The 11613-nt window shown below is 43.4% G+C and overlaps 1 non-coding gene across 1 annotated transcript; it reads left to right on the top strand.

Moving 5' to 3' along the window:
• The first annotated feature begins 8067 nt into the window (after positions 1–8067).
• LOC132233922 (U6 spliceosomal RNA) lies at positions 8068–8173 on the top strand. The gene has a single exon (XR_009452772.1). It is a non-coding gene; the product is annotated as a U6 spliceosomal RNA (small nuclear RNA).
• Positions 8174–11613: the final 3440 nt, after the last annotated feature.

Below are 11613 nucleotides of genomic sequence, written 5' to 3'. Positions count from 1 at the left end.
TGGCTACTAGCCTATATGGTAAGAGAATGAAAGCTCAAATACAAGAGGGTCTATCATTTCTTATTCATTTCTCTCACTTGGACAACAAAGCCAACTTTAAAGAAATGAAAGAACTGCCCCTTTACAAAGAGTTGTGAGAAAAATCAATAAAGGATTTTAAGGACACTTATTGGTGTAGAGGCCTCAGAAGACACTGACAATTGGATTCAGATGATCCATCCATAATTTCAGAAGTTTTCTGATGTGTCCGACAGACCTTCTGAATACTTGCTTCCACAGTCTCTCCTGAGCGCCTGGTCATTACTTTCTCCTTCTGTTTTAAGTCTCTCTCTTAACCCTGGTGCCACAGATAAACCCAGGAATGCTCAGAAGTCCAAACTGCACAGCGAATGAGCCCAGCCTGTCACACCTAAGACCAGGGATGTGGAAAATCAGGGGATCAAATGGGGAGCAAGAAGGGGAGGCGGAATGTGACCATCACATCCACTGTTCTCACTGTTCGGCATCTCACAGCATTTGGAGCCAAAGCTGCTCCAGGACCTCAAGCTCTTTTTTGGGATATCAGTAAAGGCGTCTTAAGGAGGTGACCTTGAAGCTGAAGTCTAACTGATGAGCTGGGCCTGGGAAGTGCAAGGACAGCACGTACCAAGAAGCCTAGAAGGTTTTAAAAACATAAAGAAGAGCAATGTGGCTGGAGAACAGTTCGTGGGATATAGTGGCTCCAGGTGAGATGGGCAGAGGCCAAGTCAAACAAGACCTCTGGCTTATGTTGGGTTCCGCATACAGGCCATGTGCAAGGATTTGAATGCAAGTGTTTATTTATTTGGAGGAAGCACAGGAAGGGAGCAAGAAAGTGACACAGGAAGGGAAGGCAAGCAGTTCAGGGACATCAGTGAGCCGTTTACCGCTGTGGCAATAAGGCTCCACTCTATGAGACCTCTGGAAGACTGCACAAAGCACACCTCAGAGTCCTACCACCTGAGGGCAAGGAGAGTTGGGATATTTATCCACCAATTCTTGTCCATCACTGGTTGACACCAGCTCCTGGGACATTAACTCCCAGGGGCTTCCTGATCCAGCTGGCAGCCCAAAAACCTGACAGAACGTTGCAGGTGCCTCCAGTTAGAAAGGTGCCCAATACACAGACACAGTGAGTCCCAGGGAGGTATCAGCAGCCCTGCTACAGCTTTGTAGACAAAAGTAAGAGCTTTGGATTTTATTCTAGGTGCATTAGGAAGCCATGGGTCCATCACATGTAGATGAAGGGCGGTAAACCAGGCATCAACTTTCCCACTGACAACTTGAGATGGTTGTTTTTGCTTCTATGCAGAGAGGGATTGGGGGAGGGGGAAGGCACAGAGTGCAGGTGTTATTTACTCTAAAACCCAATGCAGTTCAAGGTTAAGTAGCTTTCCCAGATCTTTCTCCTAGAGACTAACCCAAAGCATCTCCTGACCTTATCTACCCTGTCAGCCATCCCTTCCTAAAACATCCTCTATTTTTCTTTGCCCTGGGTGGTTAATGCCCTCACCTTTGACCATTCAGACATCGGCTCTTTGAGAAAGACACATCACTCAAGTTCTCCCTCACCTAGTTGACACACAATCTGCCATCTACACACGGATCAGGTGCCATTTGGCTTCGCAGCAGCACACTACATCCACCAGCAAACAGGGACCTGGGGAAAGGATTGCACTTTCAAAAGGCATGTGAAACATCAGCAAGTCAGACAGCGGGTTCCAATGCTGCCACTCCCACTTTCTTCCCATGTGACGGGTGACAAATCACTTATCTTCCCTGAGACTGTAAAACAGGGGTGAAATTTCTTCCATAGAGCGCTGTGAGAAATAAAGGAGGCATTACAGACACAAGCGCCTGGACATAATAAGTGCTCAATTAATGTGTTCGTTACTGTCATTATAATGAATGTACAATGAGTACTCACATGTGCCCTTACCACTGAGTCCCAGTTACAGGGTCAGAGAGAAAATAATGCTCGCACACATGCACACGCACACATACACCTTTGTTTACTCTGATGATCTGTCTAGTTTGAAGTAATCCAGGCCAAGGTTTTCTCTCATTATCCTGAAAAATTATGTGTCGGCTGTATGCACTGTACCCTGAACATCTAAGAGATTACTTAACTTATGGCCTGGGCACTTCAGAATGTCAGCATGAAGAAAGCCAAGAAAAATGTAAGGATTACTAAGCAAACACCTAATATTCCTAATGCCAAAGGAAAAGAGGAGTATGTTGTTCCTATTTTACAGCTATTTTTTAGATAGAAAAGAGTGATTGGGCCTAGAAATTCACGTGTTGTGAGCAAAAATTATTAATATGATGTGGAGGATTGGGTCCCACCTATTCTTTCCCTTTTAAATGAACAGCATGACTTTGGCAGCAACTAAAAGCTAATGGCCGGCCAATGAGGAGCTCTTCTGTCAGAAGGATAAACTGGAGGCCATTTGGGACTTGTTTTTCACTTCCACCCATTCTCCAGTGCCTACAATTAAAAATGGGCCAATCAAACATCACATTCCTCATTTCTTTAAACAAAAGTAGAAAATTATACCCATCCACATAGAGACTGACCTCTTTAACAGGTATAGAAACCAAAATGTGGGTGTTTGAGTCCGAGTTCTTGCCTTGTGCAATCAATGAAGTCGTGGACAAACACGATTAACGGAACCAAGGTATTTTTTTGGAGAAGCCAGTCCTGAAAAAGGTGTAGTTGGGGTTCCAGGAGCCGGCCAGGGTCCAGAGCTCCCTTTCCATGTTACAGTCGGGAGTGGTTTAGTAAACAAGCTAATTAAAGTTTAATAGTCCACGGGTGAGGGCCCCCACCACAGGAACCAAGGAACAAGAACCCATTCGGGAAAGAAAGTGCACGCCTTTTAATTTGGGGGTGGAGACAGCCTTGCTAGCCCCTGATTGGTTTTTCAAAGAATTTTGCCTTAGCAACATCCTTGGGATTGGCTTATACGCCTTACTGCCTTGTGATTGGTTATCTGCACGCTGTTTTTCTTAGCAATGTCCATACATTTTCAAGTTCATACCTCTGTGCACACCCTGCCTTCCCTGCCCAGTTGGGATGTCTTAGTAATTCTCTCTGTCTCCTCAGTATGATATCTGAAAAACTAGGAGGGAAAGGGCTTCTAATCCCATGACTCCTTTTTTCTGTGCCACACCCCATAATTACTGATGCTCCCTTTAGGGCAATGGTTCTCAACCTTGGCTGCACATTAGAATCACCTGGGAATCTTTTTAAAATCCTGATTTCTGGGCCCCATCCTCCGGAAATTCTGTTTCTTTGTTATGGGGTGAGGCCACAACGTTAGTAACAAAGAAACAGAATTTCCAGAGGATGGGGTCCAGAAATCAGGATTTTAAAAAGATTCCCAGGTGATTCTAATGTGCAGCCAAGGTTGAGAACCACTGCTTTAGGGCAAGCATGTTAAACTCAGCCTGGGCCTCATGCCTCTTTTATTTAACATGTGTTAGCCTTTGAGTTTGACATGCTTGCTTCAGGGAATAGGTTCAGGGAATTCCATCTCTGCACCTCAGTGTTGTCATCTGAGAGTGTTGAATTATAGTGATAAGAAGTCTTTGGATTTAAGTAGCTTATGCTCTCAGGTACTGCTAAGCGGCAACTCAACCAATGTTTTCCCCCTTGAAACGGGGAGGGGGGCGGGGGGGGGGGGGACATTGGTTGAGTTGCCGCTTAGCAGTCAGTACCTGAGAGCATAAGCTAGGGGGGCTTCTAAACTTTTCCAGAAAGGAACAAAATGATGGAGAAGGAATAGGGGCAGGGCACGGAGGAAGGGCACAGTAGCATTCTTGCTAAGAAGCTCTCTGGAAGCCACTATGACAGTGGTTCTCAACCTTCTGGCCCTTTAAATACAGTTCCTCATGTTGTGACCCAACCATAAAATTATTTTCGTTGCTACTTCATAACTGTAATGTTGCTACTGTTATGAATCATAATGTAAATATCTGATATGCAGGATGGTCTTAGGCGACCCCTGTGAAAGGGTCGTTCAACCGCCAAAGGGGTCGCGACCCACAGGTTGAGAACCGCTGCACTATGAAGTTATGTGGGATAAATGCGGAGTCAATCAAGTGACACAACCTCCTATTCCCTCTTGGAGAATTGAAGAGAAAGTTTGATCTTCTCCACAGCTCTAAAATGTCCAAGCTTTACATCACATATTCAACTTTCAAAGTACTTTCAAAATCATTTCAATACTTGCCGACACTGTATGCATTGATCTGAATAGCGAATAAACGTTGGCATCTTCTTCTACAGTTTCTGTCAGAACACAATGCCTCCCTTGTCTCTGCACACTCCAACATTACAAGGCCTGTGGGGTTTGGGGATTATATTTGACAATTTCTTCTACCACCTTCATGCTCATGCAGACCCATTATGTTCTGTTAATTCCACCTCCTGCACCAAAAAAAAAATAGCGGAATGTCTTCTATGTTCAGCAGGATGGTCAACTTCAGCAAATTTCCTTTTCTTTCTTCTCAACAAATGCACAAAGACAGGACAGGTACAGTGGTACCACCAATATTTGCCTGAGTTCAAGCTGTCAACCATGTCGCAACCATGATTATGTCAGCTGCTGCCACTGGTGCTTTGTTCCTGCCATTATGAAGTTAATATAAAGCAGTGGTTCTCAAACTGTGGTGTGCATCAGAATCCCCTGGGAGACTTATTAAAATGGAGATTGCTGCCCTCCCTCCCCCTACCAAGAGTTTCTGGTTCAAGTCTAAGATGGGGCCTATGAATCTGCATTTCTCACAGGTTACTAGGTGCCTCTGAGGCTCTCGGTCCAGAAACCAAGCTTTGAGAATCACTGGTATAGGGAAATATATGAATTGAAGTAAGCTGGAACCTGCTTGTCAGAGAAGGAAATCTGGGCTCATTTTAAAATATATATTTTATTGATTTTTTTACAGAGAGGAAGGGAGAGGGATAGAGAGTTTGAAACATCAATGAGAGAGAAACATCGATCAACTCCCTACTGGGGATGTGCCCGCAACTAAGGTACATGCCCTTAATCGGAATCGAACCTGGGACCCTTGAGTCTGCAGGCCGACGCTCTATCCATTGAGCCAAACCAGTTAGGGCTGGGCTCATTTTAATTTTCCCTTAAATTCATATACAATTAACATTTGCTGAGTATACAAGGCACTGGGTTAAAAGCTTTCAAACACTTTTAATTCTCACAATTGTCATCTCGTTTTAAAAGAGAAACAAATTGAGACTGCAGAGCTAGTAAGAGCAGGAGCCAGAATTCAAGCTCAGGTCTTTGGACTCCCATTCTGTCGGTTACCTCAATGATGCCGTAAACTCCTGTTCTCTAGGAGGCTGCCAAAGGGCTCTGAGCAGAGGTTGTAAATGGCATTCATGGAGGATGGGGAGGTGCTGAGGGCCATCAAAGGAGCTCTCTCCACATGCACATCTAGCTAAGTGGGCTGACAGACCGATTCCCTTCCCTGTACCTCAGCTCTGCCAACTGTGAAACGAAAGACCAGAATAGTTGCCACCTACCCCCAGCTTGTTCCCAAGAATGAGATAAGAGCCCTCAGCTCTTATACAAGAAGCAATTTTTCTTTCGAACCCCTCAGCTTGCTGAGTAGTCTGAAAGGCGCCAAATCTTATGAAGGATGGTGTTCACCTTTACTCTCTTGAACCTAGGGCAGTGGTCACCCTGTTCTCCTATCCTGTGACCTCCACCCCTCCCCTAAGCCCATTATCAACAAGCTGGGAACTCAAAGTTCAAAGCGTGTTCCTAAAATGATGTGTGCGTTTCAGAAACTCTATTTGTTCCCGCAGAGTGACTGATGAGAACTCCTCTGACAGCTCAGCTGGACACATTTTTAGGTGTTCTTCAGATCCCGCCCTCACCCAGTACCTCGAGGCCCCTGAGGCATATGTTGTCGGCTCTGCCTGCTGAGTAACTGGCAGGAGGCACGTCGCACCGATTTTGTAAGCTTAGAAGGGCTGTGTCCAGAGTCTCATCCTCTTAGAATTAAGACTCTTTTGTGGCGCTTAATTGGTCTGTCTAATGAACTGAGAGAAACGCTCGGGTTCCACCTTAGTCAACGACTGAACATGCCAGAGAATACATAAGTGTTCTGGAGTCACAGTGAGCAAATAAAAGATGGATTTCTTTTTGTTTCCTTTTCTTGGCTTTCTGTCTCAAAGGGAGGGCCAGTCTCCCTTTTCCCCAGTCTCTCCTTGTGGGTGTTTGTTTATTAATGGAGTGGAGCAATACTCTGAAAGCCATAGCCTCTCTCTCTGAAGTTTTGATTGTAATGGAAACAGTCGCCAGGGGGTGAAGTGTCACTGTGTTATCTAATGATCAAGGACAGCATGCCGGAGAGAGTGAGCAGCCAGGGTCGCTGGCTATCACCACAGGGCTTATGCTGCCTCCACTCTGGGCCCTGCCAGTGACTAATTGATTTGTGAATGTGCTTGGAGGTACTTTGAGTGAGAAAGACACTTTCTATCTGCTGTGACAAATCTTCGGAGGAACAAAATATCCATTTCATGCACAAACCTCCCTGCTTGACTCTTTCCTCCATTCAATTCCCAGCTAGCTAAATCTTCAGCACGCAAAGAACCAAGGAGACAAAAAAGTCTTCTGATGGCCAGTTGCTGACAAACAGAGATTAGCACATGAGGAAACGAAACCAGAATCACTGGTAGAAATAAGGGGCAGAAAAGTAGGCAAGAAGGAAAGAAAGTGGCTCTGCGGCCTTTAAGCCACTAATTTACAACAATTACCAGATCCCAAAGTCAACGTGTTCTGTTTCTACCACTGGCCAGGAATGAAGATCGGGCGTGAAAGCCAGACTCTTGTAGTGCAGCTTCCTGGAAACTTCGTTTTAACACAGTAGATTCTAACGACTAATTTTTTTACCTCCAGCAGCAATCTTACTGTTTCTATACATAGACTCAACAGTGCTGTCAGCCTTCTGTAAAGCCATCCCCAAAATCTACCAATGGGTTGATTTGACATGTCTTGCCACCCAACTGGGGATGGGACTCGAATTCTGGCTTTCTGATTCAGCTTCTGCCTACAGTGCATTTGCTTTTCAAAAGAAGTTTTTGAAACAGAAACAGTTGAAGGAATATTGATAAGAGAACTGAGCTTTTATCAAAAGCTGCTTCTTGTAAGTGGACTTGGCTCCAACTCAGAGTTCTTCCCCTATTGTTGACTGACCCCAGCATACCCTTGGGTGGAAGCCAGTAAAGTTATTCCTGGGCCTTTTTTACATGCAAATGTTAAACATCTTGGATAGCTAGGACAGGAAGGCTAAATTCATTCATTTATTCACTCAGCCAGTATTTATTAAGTACCTGAAATGTGCCAGACTCAAAAGTAGAACTTATTTTTTAATCACTACGTGTAATATTTGTTCTGCAGAAATAACTGGCTCATGTATATTGTTTTTGGAGTATGCCAGGAGATTGTGGATGGAAGAACACTTTTCTCCCATCTTCACAGCCTCTAAGATAAGTTCCATAGTGGGGAGCATTCTGGAATATTGGACTATTTTCAAACTGCTAAGAACATTGATTGCTTTGGCAACTGCTATTCCATTGGCTTAAATCTGGTACAGCACAGAATAGCTCATAGCTTTCCAGAACCACCTACACCTAGAACCCATGTAAGTACAACTTCACTTAGGACATTTTCTAAAATACCTACTGGTACAACAGAGAATTTTTTATTTTTTATTTTCTATTGATTTCAGAGAGGAAGAAAGAGGGAGAGAAAAATAGAAACATCAATGATGAGAGGGAATTATTGATCGGCTGCCTCATGCACGTCCCCTACTGGAAAATGAGCCCGCAACCCAGGCATATGCCCTTGACTAGAATTGAATTTGGGCTCTATCCATTGAGCCAAACCGGTTAGGGCAGCAGAGAATTTTTTAATTAATTTTAAACACAGTCAGAGGTTATCATCCCACCCATTGCTGGACTCTCAATCGCCACAGGTGACCAAGAAGGCCCAACATCAGAAACCAGTCAAAATAATATGGCTGGTGCTGGCTTTGACAGCACATATACTGAAACTGGAACAGTACAGAGGAGATTAGCATGGCCCTGTGTGAGGATGACATGCCAATTCCTGAAGCATTCCATGTTTTTCTGTTGGCTGGTGCAATCCAGTGGTGAGCTGATTCTAAACCCCAGCCCAGGAAACAGGGTTGTTCTTCATGTGGATGACTCTATGCTGAAGCATGGGATCAGAAACAAAGATAATAATAATAATAATCTTTTTAATATTTTGAAAATTGCATCAAATTCCATCATTCTTGTTCTATAAAGTGGATAAGTATTTCTTATCAAGCTTCACAGGATTCAAATTTACCCTTCATTGCTATATAGACAAAGTAATGCAATTATAATAAAAAGAAGTTATATTTCAATGGTCATTACTAGTTTATAAAACATTTTATAGTTTGCAAAAGCATTTTCTCATTTAATCAGAGCATTCTAACATTCACTCAACAGACATTTATTAACTCCCTAAAAAGTTTCGCTAGTGCCTTGCAAAGTACTTGGTGGATGAAGAGTACGATATGGTCTCTGCCCTCAAGAAAAACCAGAGTTTAGTGAGTAAGGAAGACAAGTCAACAATAACTTTAACATGATGTAAGTGTAATGGAGAAGTACAAAGGATTACAGACATATTATGTATTCAAATAATTTTTCAATGGTATTTGGAGACAATCTGTTTACGTATAAAGTCCTAGACACCAGAATATCTTGGTATATGTGCATAGAGAGAAACATAATATAGTATTTTCTCATGGTGGTACAAGACTGGGTATGGCAGTTCTTGTGTGGAAGAGATGGTAATAGTAGAAGTGGTGATGATGGTGGGTTTGGGAAAAGGTGGTCATTTCTTGGTTGATCAGAATTGATATTCTTTTCTGTTAAAGTACAAACCCCCAGCGCTGGCCGGTGTAGTTCAGTTGGTTGGAGCTTCATCCCGTACACCAATAGGTGGTGGGTTTGACTCCCGGTCAGGGCACATATCTAGGTTGCAGGTTTGATCCCTAGTTGGGTGCGTGCAGGAGGCAACTGGTCAATGTTTATCCCTCTTCCTCCCCCTCTTCCTCATTCACTCCCTTCCTCTCTCTAAGATCTTTTTTTTTTTTTAAGTGCAAATCCCCAGCCATCCCTGAAACATCCCTCTTTATAACTTGGCAGTCCAGTGATTCACCTTAGAGTAAATATATACCCAACCACAGCAACGACAACCACAAAATATTATTTGGTAATGAATCATGTGCTGAAGACCTGATAGCCAGTGGCCTCTTAGAAATGTGCCCCAAAGTTAAGAAAAAGAAGAAAGAAGCCCTCTACTCAAACCCACCTTAAATGACTTGAGCACCATCTGCATGAACAGCAGAGGCAACAATAATTGTGAGGAGGGTGAGAAAGCCACAGGGGAGGAAGAAGCCAAACACAATGGAAAGCAGATGACATCAGCCCCTGGCTCCTGTAGCCCCACAAGAACAAGCATGAAATAAGTCTCTTGCAGAAGGGCGACTCTGAGAAAGAAGAAAAAAAATGGTCGTAATAAATCTTAAGAAAAGCCAACAAAAGAAAATGTTGGACAATTTGTTGGATAAATATTCAGTAAGGCTGATCCACCTTACTGTGTTGTTGTAAAGAACAGCTAATAAAAAAAGATTGTCAAGGACACTGCAAACATAAAAGAACTAACCAATAATAAGAACATTAATAATAAGGAAGGGCTGAGGAATGAAACCAGTTTCATCAAGACCAAAGATGTTGAGCAACCAGCCCAGAAATAAGGAAAACAGATACAAGTGCCTGGAGGTGGTGCAAACAAACAAGAACCAAAATACTTTTTGCTCTTAATTTTTTAAAAGAAGACAAGTTTACAGGGTATAAGACTATAAATAAATATTGGCCAATGGGCTATTGCTTTTCCCTGGAGGCAGCTCCCTTTGAAATGACTTCCTAGACGAGGGGGTGCGGGAGTTGCAGGCTCCTACTCCCCTCCCTAGAGCTCATGGCCCACGACAGGAAGGCCTCCCTCCCTAGCCTTGAAGATTTGGGATTGGAAAAAACACTGGAAGGAATCCAAAGCTGTGGTTCATTTCATTCTTTCATTTCCTGCCTTTGCCAAATGCTGACAATTACAAACAAATGTTGTCTTCACAAATACTTTCTTCTAGATGAACATTCTGTGCATTTCGGTTGCTTATATGTATGTGACTTGAGAAACACTTTCTAAATCCCCAAGTTGACAGGATTTCCATGTAATGATAATGATTATTTAATGTCATCATCACAATGGGCTGCCTGAGCAAATGAAATGCTTGCTGGGCCTAACGCATTCACTCAACTGAGGTCAATTAACGCTTTCCGGGGTGCCTGGTTTCCCACTGGGACCCTAAAGAAGGTAATTCATTACTCAGGCATTCTCCACCCCCAACACTGCTGTCTCCCACAAGTTCTTCCGTTGCTTAAACTGTCAGACTGCTCAGCCAGTATGGGGAAGTCCAAGAGATAAGATTATGCTGAGAAGGTCCAGGCTGGGTGGATATTTTTAGTCATCTGAAGATAGTGCAGGAGTGATAGTCATCATCATCATAATGCATGTGAATGCACCCCATCTTACTTTGCAAAGCATTTTTTATTGCATAAATCATCCCCGTTGATCCTTACAGTAATCCCTGAAGTATGCAAAGCAGCAGCACGTGGCTATGGCATCAAAAAGAGCATGGCGGTAATGGCACAGAGGTAAGACACAGGGAAGCAAGAAAGGGTGTCGCAGAAGGAGGGGACAGACCCCCAAAACCAGTAATCTCAAAGGCATTGAGGGCCTAGGAATAGAGGATACACATGGGCACATGGAGGCAGAAATGTGAAGGGGCTCAGGTGTCTGGGCAGACTAGGTTTAAGAGATTACTGATATTTCTGTGTAAAAGATTACTGTTCCCAAGGCCAAAATAAAGAAAAATGAAAACTAAAATAAACCAAGTGGTTACTCTTTGCCAGGTGTTTTCCTATAAGCTATTGTCTGTTATAATCATCACAACTAATCCATGCAACATAGATATTATCAACCCATGTTCTACAGATGAGAAAACTGAGGCTCAAAAAAGTGATGTTATTTGCCCAAGGTCAACAGCTACTAACTGGAAAAGATGAGATTCAGGAACCAGGAAAGAGACAAAGCAATAGAAGTTTGAAGGCTCTGGCCAAGCATGTTAGCAATTAGTTTGGGGCAGCAATAATAAGACATTTAGAGCCCAGTCGGCATGGCTCAGGAGATCACTGTTCAATTCCCAGTCAGGGCACATGCCTGGGTTTCGGGCTCGATCCCCAGTGGGGGCACACAAGAGTCAACCAATCAATGATTCTCTGTCATCGTTGATGTTTCTCCCTCTCCCTTCCTCTCTGAAATCAATAAAATATATTTTTTAATTTTAAAAAAAAGACATTAAGAAAAGTTTAAGAATAGAATAAGTAACAAAAGCCCTGGGCTCCCTGTGTACTTCCTGCCCTACAGTGTACCCGAGGATGGGCTCACAGTGCCTGGGGAG

The sequence above is a fragment of the Myotis daubentonii genome, chromosome 4 (genome assembly GCF_963259705.1).
Source record: "Myotis daubentonii chromosome 4, mMyoDau2.1, whole genome shotgun sequence".
NCBI classification, from domain to species: Eukaryota; Metazoa; Chordata; class Mammalia; order Chiroptera; family Vespertilionidae; genus Myotis; species Myotis daubentonii.
The sequence above is the reverse complement of the archived record's forward strand: the minus strand, read 5'-3'. Positions and strand labels throughout refer to the sequence as shown.